This window comes from Dendropsophus ebraccatus, chromosome 7 (genome assembly GCF_027789765.1).
Source record: "Dendropsophus ebraccatus isolate aDenEbr1 chromosome 7, aDenEbr1.pat, whole genome shotgun sequence".
NCBI classification, from domain to species: Eukaryota; Metazoa; Chordata; class Amphibia; order Anura; family Hylidae; genus Dendropsophus; species Dendropsophus ebraccatus.
The window spans coordinates 51,442,043-51,467,949 of NC_091460.1; positions in this window are offsets into that span (position 1 = coordinate 51,442,043).

Sequence of the window (25,907 nt, forward strand, 5' to 3'; positions counted from 1 at the left end):
GGGAGGAAAAGTAAAAACACTTGATAAGAGGAGAAAGGCATTTTATCTGGTAAGATATGTTACGTTTTTTTAATTTGCTTGTACTATTTATTGATTAATATAAAGTTTGTTCAAATAATAGTAACCATTTAAGAAATGACTTACTTGATGGGTGGAGTTTTAGACTCTATGCAGTTTGGCCCTACAGACTCTTTAGATGTAAATTCTACACATTACATTGAACTTTTATTGTAATCTCATACCACTTTGCTCACAATACCACTGTAGTTAGTTTTCAGCTTTGTTTCTTGTTGACCCCCACAAATTAAAACATTTGCCAACAGTTTTGTAACCATTTTCTTCCAAAGGCAATTTGGTTTTGAAGCAAGTGATTTTGTTGACTGTTTTGTAATCTGTCATATTATATCTCTATTAAATGATTATACTTAAATCGGATTGAATTTTTATCCTTTCTTTTTTTTTTTTTGCATCATAACACAAAATAATTAGCTTCTGAAAAGAACACAAACTGAATTATTGCAACCAAATTACATATGACACATAAACACATTTATAAAATTTAATGATTGTATTTAAATGGAAATTACTACACAGATGGAGTCGTATAAAAGTACTTATTTTAGCACATTCACATTTCAGTCCAGTCTGAACACACAAGTTTAAGCTAGGTTAAAAATCATGCTGGATTACAGCCTTTGCACTCTATTCCCCCAGACAAATGTGTCTAAATGCCTAGACTGTTGCATACATCTGTCTTTGACTACCATTAGAAAAAAATGCCATGCTGAGTTTGAGAGTTCAGTTATATTAAAAAACATTTTCAACCATAGTTTTTGATATTTTGAAGGATGCCAAGAGGACATTCTTTTGACACATGTCCAGTTAATGAAAGCAAATTAAAGAATGTTGTGAAGCCTAGATTAAACGCAGATGTAAATGCTTTGTGAACTTAATTTAAATATATAAAATATACAATGTTACTGGGTTCACACTACGTATATTTCAGTCAGTATTGTGGTCCTCATATTGCAACCAAACCAGGAGTGGATTGAAAACACAGAAAGGCTCTGTTCACACAATGTTGAAATTGAGTGGATGGCCGCCATTTAATGGCAAATATTTGCTGTTATTTTAAAACAACGGCTGTTATATTGAAATAATGGCAGTTATTTACCGTTATATGGCGGCCATCCACTCAATTTCAACATTGTGTGGACAGATCCTTTATGTGTTTTCAATCCACTCCTGGTTTTGGTTGCAATATGAGGACCACAATACTGACTGAAATATACGTAGTGTGAACCCAGCCTAATTACAGTTGGAATATGCAAAATTGAATTTTTCAGTTTGAAATACTTAACTTCCAAAATGATGCAGACAACTTGTTTTTCCTGTTCTCATATTTGCAAGAACTACTTTCTATTTTCTTCACCCTGGCCAAAAACAGGATATATTTTGGAAAAGGACAAAATGTTGGAATTCTTAAACTCATTTTAGCCCAGTAAAATCAGTGGGCGGACGTACACCACGAAGTGTGACCAAAAAATGATGCCAAACTTCGATGTGTGGGCCTAAATAATTACAGCAAAATTAAATTCATGTAGAGCTATGTTAGGCCTGAAATCATATTGATGTTGAAAACTTGACAATCTCACACCATACATCTCAGAATATATCAAAGCAGTAATCTGAACAGGGAGTTTTTTAAAAAAAAAAATGTATGCCCTGGCTGGGGGTGATTGAAAATAATAAAATACACATACCTCCCTGGCTCCTACTTTGTCACTGGTATTTTACCATTCCATCCCTACTATTTATCCAATCTCCCTCTCCCCAGGTATATACTAGAAAAGTTCCCGCCCAGATAACACTTTTAATATATTCCAAGATGGATGGAGTGAGATTATCTGTTTTCCATAAATATATAACAATATGATTTCATATCACTCACTAGGGGGAACATTTATGAAGGGTCCGGCAGGGGCGTACGCCAAGGAGAAGATGCAGATTCGCCCCTACTCCCTTGCATAGGCCTGTTGTATCTCCTGCTTGCCCGATGGGTGGTCAGGGGTGTCCTCCTCCCGCACCACATTTTTCATGGAAGCTGGGCGCAGGTTCAGGCGCCTGGATGGATTAAATAAGTGACGTGCACCTTTTAGTGAATTTGGGACAGGGCTTAATTTAAGATTAGTGTAGAAGTACGTCCCTCTTGATATATCCCCAAGTTTATGGGCTGTGTTAGTCTATGTGTTATTTCACCCTGTGACTGTTTTGTAACCGAAGCCTTTCCAATGTTCTGATAGCATGTTATGATGAATGATGATTATGATGTGTTGAATTGCTTTCACAAAAAAATTGGAATCCTTACCTAACTGAAGGTAAACTAAAGGTGGACACAGCTGTCTTTTGCAATTACTAAGACTTTATTACTTCTAGTTATATTCCAGAAGAGGCAATATCAATTAATCATATCTTCTAACTAATCTATAGTCCAGTCAAGTATTAACAGTCATAGTTACAGCCCAAACTATCATATATTATTTATCATTGTGAAGTAATTTAAAGGTGTTTAAAAAACATGGGCACTTTCTTTCAGAGACAGCATCACTCTTCTCTCCAGTTTGGGTTGGGTAATGCAAGTTTCATTAAAGTTTATGAAGCTTAATTGCAAACCACACCTGAACTGGAGACAAGAGTTGTGTTGTGTCTGGAGAAAAGTGGAAGAAATTAGAATGTTTTTCTAATGCTGGATTAGGCCCTTTAATATATTGCGGTTAGGCACTTTTCAGACAGAACCCATTTTTTGTGGTTTTGTGGTTTTTGTGGCAGGGGAAATCCCCAAGGTTGTATAGCTAGCAAGAATGCCACTTGCTAGCTATACCTGTATGTCAAGCGGTCGCTAGAGCATTCAGAGGGCGGTGGTCCTGTGTGCCGCATGTAGCCCGGGACCGCGGCTATTAGCGAGCAGAGTACAATCGCCGTGCCCGCTAATTAAGTATTCAGATGCAGCTGTCAAAGTTGACAGCTGCATCTGAACACTTACTGCAGCCCTTCTTTGGTGTCTAGTGGGGTGGATCGCCCCACTGCGACGCGATGGTGGAGGGGCTATCCTTGCTTCCGGCATCGGGGGGGCTTCTAGTATAAGTGTTAAAAAAAAAATGTTTTATTATTTAGAAAAAAACAACCCTCTTCTAATAAAAGTTTGAATAACCCCCCTTTCCCCATGTTATAAATAAAACTAAATAAATAAATAAATATGTTTGGTATTGCCGCATGCATAATCGCCCAAACTATTAATTCATTACTATCTATCAAATCCATCATTATTGCATCAAATCCACAAAAATTGTAATATAAAGCGATCAAGTTTCATATGCGCAATCAAGGTACCGAGTGCAAAGTGCTATAAACCTGGGAATAGAGCGATTTTAAGGAACGTATATTTGTTAAAAATGGTTTGAATTTTTTTAAAAGCCATCAAATAAAATAAAAGTTATACATGTTACATATCGTTGTAATCGTAAGGACTTGAGGGACATGTATAACAAGTCAGTTTTACCCCAGGGCGCATGGCGTGAAAACAATCCCCCCCTAAATGGTCTATGTTTTCTGTATCTGCTGGGAGACTTCTCAACACATACAACAAATGGAAACTTCTAACATAGTGTAAAAAGAGTCTTTCTGAGATTTATCAATTCTCAATCGCCGCCTCTAACCCATCTTGATTTCCACAAAGTATTAATACTTATAGTGACATCTCCGTGATTCGAATACGAAATAGAAATGTAAAGTAAAATCATATCTTCCAATTATTAAGTTGAAATAGTGTGTTAGAAGCACAAAGAGGATGCAAAGTGCATTGGTATGTTGTTATGACTTGTGCCACCTCATTATGTTGACCTTAAGATGCAGAGAAAGACTTCAGTCCCATGCTGTTTTGCTTCAGTTCAATCTAATATACAAATTCCTTTATATTTTAGATATTATGATTTTAGATAAATGACTGGATGGGGTTCATGCTGCCTCTCAAGTAATGAAATGTGGAAATATCACTTAATGTTTAATGATTCAATGCAGTGTTCGGTACATTGCTGTACTGATCAAACATTGCTTCATTTTTTAATTATGACTTTAATCTTTGTTCCCAATTAATAACCAAAGTAAATTTAACAATACAGACACTGCTCATTTCTTTCTTCATTTGCTTTGTTGTGCTCCACTGCAGCCTTCAATGCTTGTGATCACAAAACGTTCTATTAAAATATAATAAATAGTTGGGGACCCAATTAATACTATTGTTTAGTGTATTCTTAGGGTGTAATGACCTTCCCTTTGAGAAGTTTTTTTTCTCCTTTATACAAAACTCATAAATTCTCATCACTTGACCTTTTGCTATAAACTGTGAAGTTTCCCCTTTGCTGTTAAAAGACATTTTTATTTTTACTTAACCCCTTCCGGTACTGATCTATACATAACAGCACTGGTACAATGTAGTTCCCACACATTGTGGTGTATGTGTAATGGCCCAGAACTGTATTTATTGTTAGGCGTCTGGAAATGTAATATTGCTATTGGCAACCTTAGACAGTCTGTATTAGGGCCTATGTATTTGCTGCTCTTCTTTAGCTCTTTTGTAGTGGTATTGTTTTCTGCTATGTATTTATTTAATATGTTGTTATATATTAATTATTATATATTAATACAAGTGTTGAGCTTGATCAGTGCTCCTCCCCTGCAACCTATCACACTCTAGTGATTGGCCAGGGGAAAGTTAGCTCTGCCCACCTCCTACCCAGAGGGGCTGTGCGGTCTCCTCAGTGACAGTTGGTAGTCTGGCATTGCCAGAGTCACATCTTACCTCCCTGCATCACCTCAGTAATCCTGTCAGACTCCATCCTCAGCCCCCTAACCTGTTTCCAGTCAGCCATAAGGACTAATCCGTGTCTTCTAAGTCTCAACAGGACATCCTCTGTATTTATCAGTGCCTGCTGTCGGATTGGTGAAGTGATAGAGGGTCTCCCATTGACCGTCCACATCCTCCTGGCTTCCAAGTCAGTGTGTCCATGCGTCTTCCTCCTACATGATAGTGAGCGTCGACAGCATCAAGTCTCTTCAGTAACTTCAAGTACCTATTTACACGTATCCTTATAAAGGCGGAAAGCCATAAAGTCTCTGGAATAGGTCTGTCTCTTTGAAATCCTATTTATCCACCAAGTCTAAGCTATAGTAACCAAGGTAACCCTCCCCCTGAAGCAAAGGACTCTGATCAAGCCAACAGTTTGCCATCATCAGATGCTCCTGTATTGGATTGTATATAGTTATCCTTCAAGTAAAGTCTTGATATACTTTCACCGCTATTGTGTGAAGACTTTTATTAAAAATTATATGTCCCTGCGTGTATGCTGATGAAGATAAGTGCCCCAGCACCCTCAGACCTCACCATGACAGGAAGGTTTCAGAAGGTGAGACCTAAGGTTGCACTACACCACCAAGCAACACAATACCCTCAGCATATTACAATAATACCACCAAAAGGACATTATAATTTTTTTTGGCACAATAATAATGAAGGTTCAGTATTTGTACCCAGATCATCAGCATCGATTGTCACTGGTAACATACAGCTGGCAAAAAATGATAAATTGTGTTACTGTCATTAAAAAAAAAAAAAAAAAAATAGCTTTTCATAGAGAGTTTTGATCGGATGCTGTCTCAGTGTTGAGGACTTCCCTGACAGCTAGAAAGAGTCATATTCTATATAAAGTCTATGGAGCTTATCTCCTGTAGCAAGGAAAAATATGTGCTTATCTAAGCTCTACTCCCCACTTGGTTCAGAAATGGGTGGGGATTAGAGATGAGCGAGCATTACTCGGACGAGCATCTCGCGATACTCGAGACAATGGCATGTTGCTGTTCCTGCATGTTTGGCGTTTTTTTTTAGCCAATCATCATGCAGGAGAGTCTTTGGCAGCTCGTAGCATCATGTGGGAACCCTACATTGGCGATTGGCTGGCCAGATCAGATGACCTAGGCATATAAGAATTAGATCCCGCGGTGCTCGTGTCAGATGTAAGCTGAAAGAGATTAGGGAGAGAGCTGCTGTCTGTCAGAGGAGTGTTAGTCAGGGAATTCGTGGGCGGTTAGCCAGGAATCCGGCACGAAGACCCCAACAGTCCTTCTAAGGGCTTCAAATTTTTAAAACATTTTTCTTTGCTACTCTTGGCAGCTGACTTGGACTTGTAGTGCAGCTGTAAGTAGTCAATTTGTCCTGTTGCTGACATTCTCTTAGCTGGCTGGGATCTGTAGTTTAGCTATACCTATTCTCACTGTCCTGTGTCCTGTGCACGTGGTGCCTTAATAAAAAAATAAATAAAAAAAAGCACTAGTTACACACATACTCTATACGACTACCCAAAAATCTGCTGTCAGTTGTTAATTCGTGCTGTTGCTGACATTCTCTTGGCTGGATGAGATCTGTAGTTCTGCTTTACCTATCCCAGAGGCATCCATGCATGCTGCCCCTGCTGTTTCCTTTCCATTTCTGTGTTGTTTCCATAATTTTATGAGGTTTCCAGGTTTTCACGCAACCTTCCCTGTGCAGAGCGTTGGTCCATCAATGGGGTTCGCCATTTCAAATGAGTGCCCAAGCATCGGGAAATAAATTTTAATGAGGAGAAGAAGAAGAAGAGGAAGAAGAAGAAGAAGAAGAAGAAGAAGAAGAAGAAGAGGAAGAAGAAGAAGAGGAAGAAGAAGAAGAAGAAGAAGAAGAAGAAGAAATAAATGCGCATGCTCAAAAGTGCTTGATACTTGAGCAAAAATTGCATGCTGCTTAGGTGCATGTTTACAAAAAGTCGTTTAAAAGGCTGCTGAGCAGCCTTTCAAAAAGCGTTAAGGCTGTAGTAAACCTGTCATGATAGGACCATGACAGGTACACATGAGATTTTAAGGGTTGTTGCTGTTATCACACATGAGATTTTAAGGGTTGTTGATATTTATTATTATTATTATTACTATTCTTTAGAGATGAGTGAGCGCCAAAATACTTGAATGCTAGTTACACGAGAGAATCGAGTATCGGCAGAGTTGAAGGGTACCTGCTTAATCTGAAATTGACAATCTGGCCCTCAGAAGGCTCGGTTCTGTTGTTTGGGAGGGAAGCAGGGAAATTATACTTATGGCTCTGGTCTTCCATCTTTATTGACTATTGCCATTCATCCAATCAGAGGTTGAGACAAGAAGCTGTTGCAGGCGCTAACTGGATTAGCGGAATCTGTTCAGCCAATCAGCAGCTGCTGTCTTGCCTCAGCCGTTGTTTTACTGAGCTGCAATAGCGAAGAAAGCTAGAAGACTGGTAGGTAAAATTTTCTCACTTCCCCCATGTAGTTTAAAGTATACATGTCAAAACAGGACCTTCTAGAACAGCGAAAACATCCTCTCCTAATCCAGAAGGTCGGGTCTCCATGGATACAAAGACACAGTCAGACGATGCATTATCTCTGACTCTTTATCTCTGCTACATTATCTCTGGTGCATCTCTGGAGACCTCACCTATTAGGAAAGGATCTCTCCACTGATCGGATGGTCCGGGCAAGACAGCAGCCGCTGATTGGCTGAACACTTTCCGCTAAGCCAGTGTTAGGATCAGGCCAGAGAGACACAAGGACAGGTGAGCCCTGAAGCTGGCACCCGCCCTGCTGCCCCTACCTACTTGCCTCAGATGCTCTAATTAGCAAACGGACAACTGAACGGCAGTCTCTGATCTCACTACAGACCCATGTGCAGCGTATTTGTGCTTTAACTCACTACAGTGAATACACAAAACAAGACAATACACAACACAATGAAGGGAAGGTCAGAAGTCTGAGTCAAAACCAGCCGAGCAACAAAGTACCAAATTGTGTCCAGAAGAATAGTCAAGTAGTCAAAGCTGAACTCAGGTAACCAGAATATGAATGCAGGAACGCTAGATCAAGTAACACCAGGCAAGCCAGGGACTTTCACAGGCAAGGCAAAAGAGACTGGGGAGTATACTTATAGGTCCCAGACTCAAGATTACAGACAGCTGATTGGCAGAGTCAGCTGTCAATCTACAATCAGTTCAACACACAAAACAGCTATAATGATCAGCCAGGGGAGTGAAACCCTGGCCTCTTCTACAACACGAAGGAGCAGATCAGAGTAGGTAAAAAACATGAGAAGCAGTCCGGCTGCTGTGGACGCCGTCGTCGTGCCCCTAGCAACCGGACTGAGCGGTTATGTATGCTTTGGCTGCACGCATCGGCGACGCCAGGAGTCCTTACAGCCAGTCAGCGGCTGCAACAGCATCTTGCCTCAACCTCTGATTGGTTGAATGGCAATAGTGAAGAAAGATGGAAGACCAGAGTCATAAGTATAATTTCCCTGCTTTCCTTCCCAACGACAGAGCCCAGCCTTCTGAGGGCAAGATTGTAAAACTCAGATTAAGCAGGTACTCTGCTAATACTCGATTCTCTTGAGCAACAAGCATTTGAGTATTTTGGTGCTCGCTCAATAATAATAATGATAATAACAGCAACAATCCTTAAAAATTCATGGGTGCACTGTGTGTGATCGGGAAACTGAAAGAACAAACAAACAGTGTTTCTGGCAACACTTCAGGCCTTTAACTTACGCCCTTTTACTGGTAAAGGAATTCAGAGCGGGGCCGCGCGGCGACCCCGCTCTGAACCGCGGCGGTCCCGGGTGCTGCTTGTAGCCTGGGACCGCCGGTATTAGCGGGCACGGTCCGATCGCCGTGCCCACTAATACAGTAATCAGATGCAGCTGTCAAACATGACAGCTGCATCCGATTACCGGATTCAGCTTATCCCTGGTGTCTAGTGGAGAATATCACTCCTCCGGGATGTTATCCCGGAGGAGCGATCTCCGTTTCTGTAGCCGGCCGGGGACTGCTCCCGGCTCGGCACTCGTTTACTTTCGGCTGCAGCAGCCGGAAGTAAACGAGTACCTATCTCATGGATCTCTGCAGCATATCTATGCTGCAGAGATCTCTATGAGAGATCAAAGTACTTATACTAGAAGTCCCCCAGGGGGGCTTCTAGTATGAGTGTAAAAGTTAAAGAAAAAAAAGTGTCATTATTAATTAAAATCCCCCTCCCCTAATAAAAGTCTGAATCACCCCCCTTTTCCCAGGTTATAAATAAAAGTAAATAAATAAATAAACATGTTTGCTATCTCCGCGTGCGTAATCGCCCGAACTATTAATTAATCACATTCCTGATCTCGCACGGTAAACTGCGTTAGCGCAAAAAAATCCCAAAGTGCAAAATTTCGCATTTTTGGTCGCATTAAATCCAGAAAAATTGTAATAAAAAGCGATCAAAAAGTCGTATGTGCGCAATCAAGGTACCGATAGAAAGAACACATCATGGCGCAAAAAATTACACCTCAAATAGCCCCATAGACCAAAGGATAAAAGCGCTATAAGCCTGGGAATGGAGCGATTTTAAGTGACATATATTTGTTGACAATGGTTTGAATTTTTTACAGGCCATCAGATACAATATAAGTTATACATGTTATATATCGTTGTAATCGTAACGACTTGAGGAACATATATAACAAGTCAGTTTTACCCCAGGGCGAATGGCGTAAAAACACATTTCCCCCAAATAAACAAAATGCATTTTTTTTTTTCAATTTCACCACACTTTAAATTTTTTTCTGGTTTTGCAGTGTACTTTATGCAAAAATTCAGCTTGTCATTGCAAAGTACAATTAGTGACGCAAAAATAAGGGCTTATGTGGGTCTCTAGGTGGAAAAATGCAAGTGCTATGGCCTTTTAAGCATAAGGAGGAAAAAACGAAAACGCAAAAATCGAAATTGGCTCTGTCTTTAAGGGGTTAACCCCTAGACGCACCAGGAGCGACCCCACTCTGAACCGCTTCAATCCTGGGTGCTATATGCAGCCTGGGACAGTGGCTATTAGCAGGCATGGTCCGATCGCCAGGACCGCTAATGAGACATTTAGATGCAGCTGTCAGCTTGCTTGCTGTCCCCCATCGTTAGTGGTAAAGTGGGGGGGATTGTGGGCCCCCCACCTCGTAAGGAGCTATCCCTGCATCTGTACCTGGTCGAAGTCTGCGCCGTAATGGCGCTGATGTTGGCTTGCCATTCTATTGCTCTCGTTTGCAGCAGCCGAAAGCAATAGAACACTGATTTAATGGATCTATGCAGTATATCTATACTGCATAGATATCAGTGAGAGATCAATGTCCCAGGGGGACATTAACCACTACCAGCATGCGCAGGCATATGAGTGCTAAAAAACCCACTCAGTGGAACCAAGGCTGTTTACTTACTGCAAGTCACACCCCTGCTCCTTCCTCTGTGTCATGTGCTGGCTCTGTCAGTCCCCCCGCCCAGGCCCCAGGTATGAGCACCTCCCGCCCTACACCCACCCCTTCACCTCTACTATGCTCCACACCCTCCAGCAAGGTGTCCAAGCGCAGCATTCAACTGTCCCTACAAAAGACCTTTGAACAGAAGCCCAAATACACTCACCCACATGCACAAGCCCTAAATGTGCACATAGGGCAGCATCTCCAGGCTCAGCAGTTTGCCTATCGGCTGGTAGAGACAGAGGCCTTTAGGAACCTCATGGCGGTGGCTGTCCCTCGGTACTCTGTTCCCAGCCTCCACTAATTTTCACTGTGTGCCGTCCCAGCCCTACACCAGTATGTGTCAGAGAACATCATCTGTGCCCTGACCAACATGGCTAGTGACAAGGTCCACCTAACCACAGACACGTAGACAAGTTCTGGTGGGCAGGGACACTATATCTCCCTAATGGCACATTGGGTTAACTTGTGGAGGCTGGGACCAATGAAACCTGTTGGAGGCTCAGCAACTTGGCAGACTCAAACATGTGCCATGCCTGGCCCACAAGTTCAATCTCCTGGTTCAGCGGTTCCTAAAGCCTTACCCCAATTACTGAGTTCTTACCGTCATGCTGTCAGGCATAATTTTTGGGAGGTTCCACGCCTGCACAGACTCCGATCAAACTGCATTTCGAAGCCATCAGCAGTGTGAGGTGTGCTATCTATTTTTCGTTTAGATCCGATTTTTCGTTTTTAAGAAATTTACATTTAAAGACCCCTAATTTCCCATAGAAAATAATGGCCCATTGAAAATAATGGCAACACTCTAACCGCTACCAGCCAATCACAGCACATATGCAAATAGCTGAAATATAGCAGCCAATAGGAACTCTAAGGTCTTGTCAGGCAATGTATCACAACATCCACAGTCACATGTCCACTATTGGCCAATAGAAGATGTAATAAATGGAAGGTCCTTAACGATTTTGTCTCCCTGACATGAGTAAGATTGTCATGGTAACCGAGCAATGATCTTTTCCATTATATGTAGCAGAAGCGCTCTTAAAGGGACCCAAATCGCTCTTAAAGGGACCCAGGTTGCTCTTAAAGGGACTCATGTCACTCTTTAAGGGACCCAAGTCACTCTTAAAGGGACGGGACCCAGGTCGCTCTCATAGTGACGGGACCCAAGTCGCTGTTAAAAGGATCCAAATCGCTCTTAAAGGGACCCAGGTCGCTTTTAAAGGGACCTATGTAATTTTTAAAGGGACCCATGTCACTTTTAAAGGGACCCAAGTCACTCTTAAAAGGGACCCAAGTCACTCTTAAAGGAATGGGACCCAAGTCGCTCTTAAAGGGACGGGACCAATGTCGCTCTTAAAGAGACCCATGTCACTCTTAAAGGGACGGGACCCAAGTCTCTCTTAAAGAGACCTATGTCGCTCTTAAAGGGACCACATTTCACTAAGAGCGACTTGGGTCCCTTTAAGGATGAAATGGGTCCCTTTACAAGCTACCTGGGTAGCTTTAAGAGCGAACTGGGTCCCTTTAAGAGCTACCTGGTCCCTTTAAGTGCGACCTGGGTCCCTTTAAGAGCGACCTGGGTCCATTTAAGAGCGAAATGGGTCCCTTTAAGAGCGACCTGGGTCCCTTTAAGAGCGACCTGGGTCCCTTTAGGTGCGACCTTTGTCCCTTTAACCCCTTAAGGACCGGGCCTGAAATGGCCTTAAGGACCGAGGCAAATTTTATGAATATAACCGATGTCACTTCATTCACCTATCCGGCTGATTCTGAGATTGTTTTCTCGTGACATATGGTACTTTACATTTCTGGTAAATTGGGGTCGATACTTATAACGAATCTTTATTAAAAAACCCAAAATAACGTGAAAAATTGTGAAAAAATGCATTTTTCCAACTTTTAAACTTTTCTGCTTATACAGAAAATGGTTATACCACATAAATTATATATTAAATAGCATTAGCAATATGTCTACTTTATGTTGGCGGCATTTATTAAACTTTCTTTCATTTTTTTCAGACAATAGGAAGCTTAAAACATTAGCAGCAAATTTCCAAATTTTCAGTAAAATTTCAAAATCAGATATTTTTAAGGACCTGTTCAAAGTTTAAAGTGTATTTGAGGGGACTGTATGTTAGAAAGCCCCACAAAGCACCCCATTTCAGAAACTGCACCCCCAAAACTCTGCAAAAGCACATCCAGAAAGTTTTTTTTAACCCTTTAGGGGAGTCACAGAAATAAAAGCTAAGTGTGTAAGAAATTTGAAAATTTTAATTTTCTGTGCAGAGATTTTCTTGTAATCCAATATTTTTCATAATTATAAACATATTACCAGAGAAATGCACCCCAATATTGGTTGCCCCGTGTCTGCAGTTTATAGAAATACCCCATATGTGGCCCTATTGTGCTATTTGACGCAACCACAAGCCTCAGATACAAAGGAGCGCCTAGTGAATTTCAATGCCTCTGTTATATTTGGTCATTTTTGACTGTACCACTACAGGTTGGCAGAGGCTCTGGGGTGCCAAAACCTAAAAAACACCCCTAAAGGGACACCATTTAGAAAACTACACCCCTCAAGGAATGTAACAAGGGGTGCAGTGAGCATTTGGACCCCAAAGGTGCTTCACAGATTTTCATAACAATGTGGCGTGAAAAAATAAAAAAATATTTTTTATACTAAAATGTTCTAGCCTTCCATTTTCTCATTTCCACAAAGGGATAGAAGGAAAAAAAAAAAAACGTAGCGCAGTTTATCCCGAGTACAGAAATACCACACATGTGGACATAAAGTGCCAAGCGGGCGCAGGACGAGCCTCCAAAGGCAAGGAGCGACAATGGCTTTTGGAAGCTGGATTTCACTGGAATGGATTTCGAGGGCCATGTCGCAGTTACAGAGCCCTCGTGCTGCCAAAACACTGGAAACCCCCCACAAGTGACCACATTCTGGAAACTACACCCCTCAAGGAATCTAACAAAATGTGCAGTGAGCATATGGACCCCACTGGTGACGGGCACAAATGTGGAACATTGTGACGTGAAAGTGAAAATTTTCATTTTTTTTACTTTCACGACACAAATGTGCCTGTGATCAAGGGGTCCATATCCTCAATGCACCCCTTGTTAGATTCCTTGACGGGTGTAGTTTCCAGAATGGGGTCATTTTGGGGGGGGGGGGGTTTCATTGTCTTGGCAGCACAAGGGCTCTGTAAATGCGACATGGCCTTCATCATCCATTCTGGCCAAATCCAGCCTCCAAAATCCAAATGGTGCTCCTTCCCTTTGGAGGCTTGCTCTGCGCACACATGGCGCTTTATGTCCACATGTAGGGTATTTACGGACTCGGGGGGGGAATTTGCTCTACACATTTTGTGTGTTTTTTTTATCTTTTAACCCCTTGTGAAAATGAAAAATTCAAGGCTAAACCAACATTATAGTGTAAAAAATGTAATATTTCATTTTCACGCCACACTGTTCCACATTTGTGCCCGTCACTTGTGGGGTCCATATGCTCACTACACCCCTTTTTACATTCCATGAGGGGTGTAGTTTCCATAATGGGGCCACTTTCGGGGGCTTTTACTGCCTTGGCAGCACAGGGAGTTTTTAAATGCAACATGGCCCTCGAAATTCATTCTACCCAAATCCAGCCCCCAAAAGCTAAATGGCGCTCCTTCCCTTCGGAGGCTCATCTTGTGGCCACATAGTGCCTTAAGTCCACATGTGGGGTATTTCCGTACTCGGGGTAAATTTCTCTACATGTTTTGTTTTGTTTCTTCTCTTTTAACCCCTTGTGCAAATGAGAAATATCAAGACTAGATCAATGATGTTGTGTAAAAATTACATTTTTTTACACTTAAATATTGGCCTAGCCGTGAATTTTTCATTTCACAAGGGTTTAAAAGAGAAAAAAAAACACAAAATGTGTACAGCAGTTTGTCCCGAGTACAGAAATACCCCACATGTGCACATAAAGCGCCATGCGGCCGCAAGACAAGCCTCCAAAGGGAAGGAGCGCCAATTGGCTTTTGGAGGCTGGATTTGGCTGGAATGGATTTCAAGGGCCACATCGCATTTACAAAGACCCTATGCTGCCAGGACAGTTATAAACCCCCACAAGTGACCCCATTCTGTAAACTACACCCCTCAAAGAATCTAATAAGGGGTGTAGTGAGCAAATGGACAACACTGGTGAAGGGCACAAATGTGGAACAATGTTACTTGAAAGTGAAAAATTTAGTTTTTTCATTTTCACAGCACAAATGTGCCTGTCATCGAGGGGTCCATAAGCTCACTGAACCCCTTATTAGATTCCTTGAGGGGTGTAGTTTACAGAATGGGGTCATTTCTGGTTTTTTTTCAATGTCTTGGCAATACAGGGCCTTTGTAAATGCGACATGGCATTCACCATCCATTCTAGCCAAATGGCGCTCCTTCCCTTTGGAGGCTTACCCTGCACCTGCATGGCGCTTTATGTCCACATGTGGGGTATTTCCGTACTCAGGGGAAATTGCTCTACACATTTCGTCTTTTTTTTATCTTTTCACCCCTTGTGAAAATGAAAAAATAAAGACTAGATCAAATTTAGTTTTTTTTTTACACTAAATGTTGGTCTAGCCTTGATTTTTTAGTTTCCACAAGGGGTTAAAAGAGAAAATAAACACAAAACGTGTAGGATAATTTCCTTTGAGTACGAACATACTGCACATGTGGACATAATGTGCCATATGGGCACAGGACAAGGCACCAAAGGGACAGAGTGCCATTTAGAGGCTGGAATTGAGGACGAAGGCCATGTCGGGTTCGCAGAGTGCCCGTGCTGCCAAAACATTGGAAACCCCCCCACAAGTGACATCATTATGGAAACTACACCCCTCAAGGAATGTAACAAGGGGTATAGTGAGCATATGGACCCCACTGGTGACGGGCACAAATGTGGAACAATGTGCTGTGAAAATGAAAAATTTAATTTTTTACACTAAAATGTTGGTGTAACTTAGAATTTTTCATGTTCACAAGGGGTTGAAAGAAAAAATAAATCCCTAATAACGTAGCGCAATTTCCCCCGATTACAAGAGTATCCCACATGTGGACACAAAGTGCAAAGTCGGCGCATGGAAAGCCTCCAAATGGAAGGAGTGCAATTTGGATTTTGGAACCTGGATTTGGCCAGAATGGAGGACGAAGGGCTCGCAGAGGAGACCCCCCACAAGTGACCCCAACGAACTCAGGAATCTGTGGTTCGTATGAAGTGGGGTCACTTGAGGGGGCTTGTGGGGCTTCCTGGGGTGGCGCATTGGGGGCTTGTCATCACTAAATGATGATGACGATGAGGAAGAAGAGGAAGGAAGAGGGAACGAGAAATCTTCCTCTTCTCCCTCACTGGTTGTCTCAGTATCGGAAAGGCAATCCAGGCGAATGCCTCCTGAGCCGAGAACAACCTATGGCCCATTTTTTTCTTCTTCTTTAGGATGCCTTCACACACACCGGATACGCACACTGCATCCCTATGATTGACATCCCGCTGCGTATATGTAAGTTAAAGCCCGCTAGCCGGAGCATACTACCTCCTCCCCGCTCCAGCTTGCTTCAGGGATCCCGGCGTCTGCTCACCCTGCGCAGCCAATCAGTGAGCTGCCCTGCTGCAGCCACTGATTGGCTGAGTGAGACGTCCAGCTGAGCGGAGCGGGGGGGGGGGGGAGGGGAGCTGATGTATACTCCGGCCAGCGGGGGGTTAACTTACATACACGCAGCGGGATGTCATTCCCGCTGTATGTATTCTCATACAGTAGGTATGCACTGACACGGGATCCGCGGCGGATTTCCCTGCGAATCCATATTGTGAAATCTGCTGCGGATCCGGTGTGTGTGAAGGTATCCTTAGAGGAGTGTGTAAGTGTAAGTGTTATGCTTTTACACGTGTTTACAAGTGTTAGTGTGTGTTTTATGTACTGTTTTTACATTTACATTTTATTTGTGTTTTTTACTTTTTTTTTTTTACTTGGGGGGCACAAAAAGAGAATCACCACCACCTATCAAGGGGAGAGGGTGGCAGGATGGAGGGTGGCAGGATGGAGGGGAGAGGGTGGCAAGAGAGGGGTGGCAGGACAGAGGGGATAGGGTGGCAGGAGAGGGGCGGCAGGAAGGAGCGGAGAGGGTGGCAGGATGGAGGGGAGAGGGTGGCAGGAGAGGGGTGGCAGGACAGAGGGGAGAGGGTGGCAGGAGAGGGGCGGCAGGAAGGAAGGGAGAGGGTGGCAGGAGAGGGGTGGCAGGACAGAGGGGAGAGGGTAAGAGGAGAGAGGAGAGGGTGGTAGGAAAGAGGAGAGGGTGGCAGAGGAGGGGAGAGGAGAGGGCAACAGGACAGAGGGGAGAAGGTGGCAGGAGAGGGGCAGCAGGATGGAATGGAGAGGGTAAGAGGATGGAGGAAAGGGTGGCAGTACGCAGGGAGTGGGGTGGAAGGACGTAGGGGATGGGGTGGCAGGACGTAGGGGATGGGGTGGCAGGACACGGTGGGCAGGACTGAGGGGGGCTGGCAGGATCCAGGGTGGATGGCAGGACGCAGGGAGGGGGGTTGTAGGACTGAGGGGGGGTTGTAGGGCTGAGCTGGGGTGGCAGGGCGCGGGGGGGGGTGGTAGGACGCAGGGGGGTTGGCAGGACTGAGTGGGGGTGGCGGCAGGACTGAGGGGGTGGCAGGACGGAAGGGGAGGTTGGCAGGACTCAGGGGAGGTTGGCAGGACTCGGGGGGGATTGGCAGGACCGGGAGGGTGGCAGGACTCGGGGGGGGAGGGTGGCTGGCAGGACTGGGGGGGGGGCTGGTTGGCAGGACTCAGGGGGGTGGTTGGCAGGACTGGGGGGGCTGGTTGGCAGGACTCAGGGGGGGGCTGGTTGGCAGGACTCGGGGGGGGGGCTGGTTGGCAGGACTCAGGGGGGGCTGGTTGGCGGGACTCAGGGGGGGGCTGGTTGGCGGGACTCAGGGGGGGGGCTGGTTGGAAGGACTCGGGGGGGGGCTGGTTGGCAGGACTCAGGGGGGGGCTGGCTGGCAGGACTCAGGGGGGGGGACTGGTTGGCAGGACTCAGGGGGGGTGGCAGGACTGAAGCGGTGGGCGGCATGCTGGCAGCGGCGCGATGGAGGCACGGGGGAGCAGCGGAGGAGGACGCAGAACATGGAGATCAGCTAGCAAGCTGATCTCCCTGCAACAAAGGCAGTTCGGGGGGACAGAGGAGGAGGCACCCGGCGCCCGGCATCCTCCAGGACCACAGCAGGTGCCGGGTATAGGTATCGGAGGGCGCGGGGGCGGTCCAGTAACACAGGTAGACAGCTAGAAGCATAGATCTTCTAGCTGTCTCCCTGTAACGGAGGCAGTTCGCGGGGGGGGGGGGGGGGGGGGGGGGCGCGTAGAAGGAGGCACTATGGGGGAAGAAGGCACCCGGCGCCCGGCACACTGCAGGACCGCACCTAGCGCCGGGCACAGGACTCACCACCCCCATCATCACCTTCTCTGCTGCTGATTCTCAGCAAGCAGAGAAGGTGATAATGGGGGTAGTAGTGTGGATCGCCCGTGATTGGCCAGCTGGCGGCAGCCGGCCAATCACGGGCGATCGGGGGGCCGGATCAACGGGCAGGTGATGCACGGTCCTGTGACCGTCTGGTACAGCACCAATCACAGCTCTGTGCCGGGGTCCGGTCCCGGAAACACCGCAAATTGCTGTGATTGGCCGATGAGAGGTCATCGGCCAATCACAGCGATCGTTGTCACGGGGGCAAGGAAACTGCCCCCTACGTGACAAAGGAAGATGGCTGCTGATAGAATCAGCAGCCATCTTTACCGGAGCGCCGCACGATTTCGCGCGGCACCTATTTAAAGGGCCGGCGTACCGGTACGTAATGGGTCCTTAAGTGACAGTGATCCATGACGTACCGGTACGTCATGAGTCCTTAAGAGGTTAAGAGCGACCTGGGTCCCTTTAAGAGCGACCTGGGTCCCTTTAAAAGCGACCTGGGTCCCTTTAAGAGTGACGTGGGTCCCTTAAAGAGCGAAATGGGTCCCCTTAAAAGGGACCTGGGTCTCTTTAAGAGTGACCTGGATCCCTTTAAGAGCGAAATATGTCCCTTTTAGAGCAAAATGGGTCCCTTTAAGAGCGACCTGGGTCCCTTTAAGAGCAAAATATGTCCCTTTTAAGAGCAAAATGGGTCCCTTTAAGAGCGAAATATGTCCCTTTAAGAGCAAAATGGGTCTTTTTAAGAGCGACCTGGGTCCCTTTAAGAGTGACCTGGGTCCCTTTAAAAGCCACCTGGGTCCCTTTAAGAGCGAAATTTCTCCCTTTTTAGAGCAAAATGGGACCCTTTAAGAGCAAAATATGTCCCTTCAAGAGCAAAATGGTTCCTTTTAAGAGCGACCTGGGTCCCTTTAAGAGCGAAATATGTCCCTTTAAGAGCAAAATGGGTCATTTTAAGAGCGACCTGGGTCCCTTTAAGAGCGACCTGGGTCCCTTTAAGAGCAAAATATGTCCCTTTTAAGAGCAAAAAAGATCCCTTTAAGAGCGAAATATGTCCCTTTAAGAGCAAAATGGGTCCTTTTAAGAGCGACCTGGGTCCATTTAAGAGTGACCTAGGTCCCTTTAAAAGCCACCTGGGTCCCTTTAAGAGCGAAATTTCGCCCTTTTTAGAGCAAAATGGGACCCTTTAAGAGCGAAATATGTCCCTTCAAGAGCAAAATGGGTCCTTTTAAGAGCGACCTGGGTCCCTTTAAGAGAGAAATATGTCCCTTTTAAGAGCAAAATGGGTCCTTTTAAGAGCGACATGGGTCCCTTTAAGAGCGAAATATGTCCCTTTAAGAGCAAAATGGGTCCTTTTAAGAGCGACCTGGGTCCCTTTAAGAGCGACCTGGGTCCCTTTAAGAGCAAAATATGTCCCTTTTAAGAGCAAAAAGGGTCCCTTTAAGAGCGAAATATGTCCCTTTAAGAGCAAAATGGGTCCTTTTAAGAGCGACCTGGGTCCATTTAAGAGGGACCTGGGTCCCTTTAAAAGCCACATGGGTCCCTTTAAGAGCGAAATTTGTCCCTTTTTAGAGCAAAATGGGACCCTTTAAGAGCGAAATATGTCCCTTCAAGAGCAAAATAGGTCCTTTTAAGAGCGACCTGGGTCCCTTTAAGAGCAAAATATGTCCCTTTAAGAGCAAAATGGGTCCTTTTAAGAGTGACCTGGGTCCCTTTAAGAGCAAAATATGTCCTTTTAAGAGCAAAATGGGTCCTTTTAAGAGCGACCTGGGTCCCTTTAAGAGTTACCTGGGTCCCTGGGTCCCTTTAAGAGCGAAATATGTCCCTTTTAAGAGCAAAATGGGACCCTTTAAGAGTGAAATATGTCCCTTCAAGAGCAAAATGGGTCCTTTTAAGAGCGACCTGGGTCCCTTTAAGAGCAAAATATGTCCCTTTAAGAGCAAAATGGGTCCTTTTAAGAGCGACCTGGGTCCCTTTAAGAGCGACCTGGGTCCCTTTAAGAGCTACCTGCGTCCCTTTCAATAGAGACTTGGGTCCCTTTAAGAGTGACCTGTGTCCCTTTAAGAGCGACCTATGTCCCTTTATGAACGAAATGGGTCCCTTTAAGAGCGAAACGGGTCCATTTTAAGAGCAAAATGGGTCCCTTTAAGAGCGAAATGGGTCCCTTTAAGAGCCACCTGTGTCCCTTTAAGAGAGAAATATGTCCCTTTAACCTCTTAAGGACCCATGTCGTACCGGTACGTCATGGATCACTGTCACTTAAGGACCCTTGACGTACCGATACGCGGGTCCTTTAAGAGGGCGCCGCGGCCGACCGGGTCCCGATCGGGGGAGATAGCCTGCTATAATACATAGCAGGCCATCTTTCCCTGTCGGCATGGAGGGTTGTTACCCCCCCCCCCATGCCGATGATCGCCGCTATTGGCTGATAAGCCCATAGCGGCGATCGGAACCTTTCCGGGCCATCGGTGGCCCGATGACCCGGAAAAAAATGGCAGTCGGTGCTGTACGAGGACGGCACCGACCGCCATTACTGTAAAAAGTAATGGTGGTCACGGTACCACCGTCCCGATCGCCGTGAACGGCGATTACAGTCCCCACAAGTAATAAATACCTGCTCCGGACCCCTCAGCTAGGTAGCTGAGGGGTCCAGAGCAGGTATTTGTACATTACTCACCTGTCCCGGGGTCCTGATCGGCGCCTTCCGGGTTCCCGGCGTCCTCTTCTTCTTGTCGGGTCTTCGGCTTCTTCCGTGACGTCCCGATCGGCTTTTTTCGGCTCCAGCGTCGTCTTTTTTCGTATTTTTCCGGCTCCAGCGTCGTCTTTTTTCGGATCTTGCGCTCTGCTGCCCCCTAGCGGCTGATAAGTGTAATACACGTATCAGCCACTATAGGGATGTTCAGAATGTAGTAAAAGTTTTTTTTTTTTTTTCCAATTTTTTTTTCCTATTTTCCGCACCCTATCGCCGCTGTGTGTTGATCAGCATCGCACGAAAGTGCGCTACTAATCAGCAACTCCTCCTTTTTGGCGTAGGGTGTTTTTTTTCTATATCCTACTGCCACGGTCTGCTGATAAGTGCCGCACATAAGTGAGGCATTTATCAGCAACACCATTTTTGGCGTAGGTTTTTTTTATACTTACTGTAAAAAAACACTACATTACACCACACTACACTACATTGAATAAAGTTTTACACTACACCACTACATACCCCATATACCAATCCCTATATAAAAGTGGCCCCCGGCGTGTTTTCGGTATCGGACGCATACGTTATTATTGCCTCTGACACTGAAACAGCCAGTGAGGATGAATGGGGTGACCCTTCGTTCCTCCATTCATCCTCATCATCCAGTGGCGTGTCTGGGGGTAGCGTAGCGTACGCTGCCCCCCAGACACGTCTTTTCCGCCAGTACCGTCCCAATAAGAGATGACGGTATGGCGTGAAATTCTACAAACTCTGTGAGAGTACCTCAGGGTACTCTTACAGATTTAGGGTACGTGCACACTGCGGAATGGCGAAGGATAACCCTTCGTGCATTCCGCAGCTGGCTCCCGCTGGCGGACTGATGCGGGCGCGCATCTCCACCCGTGTCATAGACTCCATGTTATGCACAGGCGGATTCCATCGTCCGTCCAAAGAATGAACACATTGATGGAGAGCGGAATCCGCCCGTGCATAGAATGGAGTCTATGACACGGACGGAGAAGCGCGCCCGCATCAGTCCGCCGGTGGGTGCCAGATGCGGAATGCACAAAGGGTTATCCTTCGCCATCCCGCAGTGTGCACGTACCCTTAGAGTGTATGAAGGAAGGGACACCCGAATCCAGCCCCCAGATGCCCACCCCCAATCCTCGGAGTTAGTGGGGAGATCGTTTGGGAACTGATCTTCCCACTGCTGGATAAAGGTTACCACCTGTACGGGGATAACTTTTATACCAGCACCCCCTCTTCTGGTCCCTCGCTGCCCGAGCTACTGTAGCTTGCGGCACGATCCGAAAATATCAGAAGCAGTAATAGAGCCCTAATATTTAGCAGCCATGGAGCGGACCCAGCGCTTCTGGATATGAAGGACCCCGTATCGCACCAGGGAAACATTTTCCAGGTGACATCCCCCACACTGGAAAACAGGAGACCCTAGAAGAAGTGCAGAGTGTGGCGTAACAGGGGGATCAGGAAGGACACCATTTTCCAGTGTGACACCTGTCCTGATCACCCCAGCCTCTGCATATTGGATTGCTTCCAGGCGTACCACACGTCATTGGGGTTCTACATTTTCTAAATTCTGTCCCTTATTCCTATTTCAGGGGTCACATTGATCCAGGGATTATTCTGATTGCCATTATGGAGTCGGGAAGGAATTTTTTCCCTATGATGAGGCTACTGTCGTCTGCCTTACGAGGGTTTTTTTTTGCCTTTCTCTGGATCAACACAGGTTGAGTTTGATGGACACCTGTCATGTTCAACCTTATAAACTAATAATTGGCCTAATACCCCCAAATAAATTATAATTGTCCCTTTTCCCTAGCTAAATAGGTATGGCCGCCATTCCCATAAGAGGATGCCATGATGCAATTACAGAGCCTCTGTACGGCCAGGACAGTAGAAACCCCCCACAAGTGACCCCATTCTGGAAACTAAACCCCATAAGGAATCTAACAAGTGGGGCAGCGGGTATATGGCCCCCTATTGACGGCCACATTTGGGACGTGAAAATGAAAAAATTGTATTTTTTATTTTCACAGCACATGTTCTACACATGTGCCCATCACTAGTGGGGTCCATATGCTCACTGAACCCCTTGTTAGATTTCTTATGGGGTGTAGTTTCTAGAATGGGGTCACTTGTGGGGGGTTTCTACTGTCCTGGCAGCACAAGAGCTTTGTAATTGCGACATGGCCTCCATCCTCCATTCCAGCCTCTAAATGGCGCTCTGTCCCTTTGGTGGCTTGCCCTGTGCCCATATGGCACATTATGTCCACATTTGGGGTATTTTCGTGTAGGGGTATTTACCCTACACGTTTTGTGTTCATTTTCTTTTTTAACCCCTTGTGGAAATGGAAAAAAATCAAGGCTAGACCAACATTTAGTGTAATTGTTTTTTAATTTTTACTCTAAATCATTGATCTTGTCTTGATTTTTTCATTTTTACAAGGGGCTAAAAGATAAAAAAAAAACACAATGTGTATAACAATTTCCCCTGAGTACGGAAATACCCCACATGTGGACATAAAGCGCCATGCGGGTGCAGGGTAAGCCTCCAAAGGGAAGGTGCGCCATTTGGTTTTTGAAGGCTGGATTTGGATGGAATGGATTTCGAGGGGCCATGTTGCATTCAAAAGGCCCCTGTGTTGCTAAGACAGTTAAAAACCCCCACAAGTGACCCTATTATGGAAACTACACCCCTCAAGGAATGTAACAAGGGGTGTAGTGAGCATATGGACCCCACTGGTGACGGGCACAAATGTGGAACAATGTGGCGTGAAAATGAAATATTACATTTTTTACACTATAATGTTGGTCTAGCCTTGAATTTATCATTTTCACAAGGGGTTAAAAGAGATAAAAAAAACATAAAATGTGTAGAGCAATTTCCCCCGATTCCATAAATACCCCACATGTGGACATAAAGCGCCATGTGGGTGCAGGGCAAGCCTCCGAAGGGAAGGAGCGCCATTTGGATTTTAGAGGTTGGATTTGGCTAGAATGGATGATGAACGCCATGTCGCATTTACAGAGCCCTCGTGCTGCCAGGACAGTGGAAACCCAACACAATTGACCCATTCTGGAAACTGCACCCCTCAAGGAATCTAACAAGGGGTGCAATGAGGATATGGACCCCTTGATGACGGGCACATTTGTGTCGTGAAAGTGAAAAAATGAAAATTTTCACTTTCACGTCACATTTTTCCACATTTGTGCCCATCACCAGTGGGGTCCATATGCTCACTGAACCCCTTGTTAGATTCCTTGAGGGGTGTAGTTTCCAGAATGGGGTCACTTGTGGGGGGGTTTTAGTGTCTTGGCAGCACGAGAGCTCTGTAAATGCGACATGGCCCTTGAAATCCATTCCAGTGAAATCCAGCTTCCAAAAGCCAATTGGCGCTCCTTCCCTTTGGAGGCTCGTCCTACGCCCGCTTGGCACTTTATGTCCACATGTGTGGTATTTCTGTACTCGGGAGAAACTGCGCTACACATTTTGTGTTTTTTTTTCTTTTATCCCTTTGTGAAAATGAAAAATTGAAGGCTAGAACAACATTTTAGTGTAAAAAATACTTTAGTCTTTTTTCACTCCATATTGTTCGGAAAATCTGTAAAGCACCTGTGGGGTCCAGATGCTCACCGCACCCCTTGTTACATTCCTTGAGGGGTGTAGTTTTCTAAATGGTGTCCCTTTAGGGGTGTTTTTTAGGTTTTGGCACCCCAGAGCCTCTGCCAACCTGAAGTGGTACAGTCAAAAATGACCAAATATAACGGAGCCATTGAAATGCACTAGGCGCTCCTTTATATCTGAGGCTTGTGGTTGCGTCAAATAGCGCAATAGGGCCACATATGGGGTATTTCTATAAACTGCAGAAATGGGCAATCAATATTGGGGTGCATTTCTCTGGTAAAAAGTTTATAATTATGAAAAATATTGGATTACAATAAAATCTCTGCACAGAAAATTAAAATTTTCAAATTTCTTACACAATTAGCTTTTATTTCTGTGACTCCCCTAAAGGGTTAAAAAAACTTTCTGGATGTGCTTTTGCAGAGTTTAGGGGGTACAGTTTCTGAAATGGGGTGCTTAGTGGGGCTTTCTAACACACAGTCCCCTCAAATACACTTTAAACCTGAACAGTTCCCTAAAAATATCTGATTTTGAAATTTTACTGAAAATTTGGAAATTTGCTGCTAATGTTTTAAGTTTTCTATTGTCTATAAAAAATGAAATATAGTTTAATAAATGCCGCCAACATAAAGTAGACATGTTGCTAATGCTATTTAATATATAATTTATGTGGTATAACCATTTTCTGTATAAGCAGAAAAGTTTTAAAGTTGGAAAAATGCATTTTTTCACAATTTTTCACGCTATTTTGGTTTTTTTCATAAAGATTCGTTATAAGTATCGACTCCAATTTACAAGAAATGCGAAGTACAATATGTCACTAGAAAACAATCTCAGAATCAGCCGGATAGGTAAAAGCATACCGAAGTTATTAATGAATAAAGTGACACTGGTCAAATTCATAAAATTTGCTCCGGTCCTTGGTCCCTTTAAGAGCGAAATTGGTCCCTTTAAGAGCGATCTGGGCCCCTTTAAGAGCGACATGGGTCCCTTTAAGAGCTAAATGGGTCCCTTTAAGAGCTAAATGGGTCCCTTTAAGAGCTAAATACGTCTCCAGGGGAAACTAGGGGTGGAAGGGAGGGGGGCTTATTTGTTAATAGGGTTAGAAAAGGAAGGAAGAAAAGGGGGGTGAAGAGGGGTAAAATTGTACAAAGATACTCCGGGATTGCTAGAAGGTGCCCAAGATTGTAAATTTGGGGCTGAGAGACTGCGGATCCCTGTCAATGTATAAAATTATTAAATATTAATTGTGGTAAAGAGAATTGAATGGTGAAATAAAGACTGTTAAGGAGCGAAAATAGGTTAGGTGGAGATATAGAAATAGCTAATGAATAGTAGGGCGCTGGTTGGGGCATTGGGGTCAGTGACCAGGGTGAATGGGTTAAGCAATTGTGGCTAAGCGGGACAAAATGAAAATAGGGGTGGGCACCCCACAGAATGAGTGGAATAATTTGGTTGGCGGTGGAAACTCTTGGCAGGGGTCCACAGTTGCCTCATAAGTATATAAGGATCAGCAGATCTGACTCTTAGCCCTTGTGTTACATGAGGGTATGGGAGTTGGAAAGCTCAGCAGTTTGAAGACCCGGCGGGTGGAGCGGATAAGTTCCCTCATATAGGGACACCCGCTGTACCAAGTGGGACTTCAGTGGGATGTGTGTGAGGGGCACCCACAAAAATAAAAGAGTGTGGGCACGA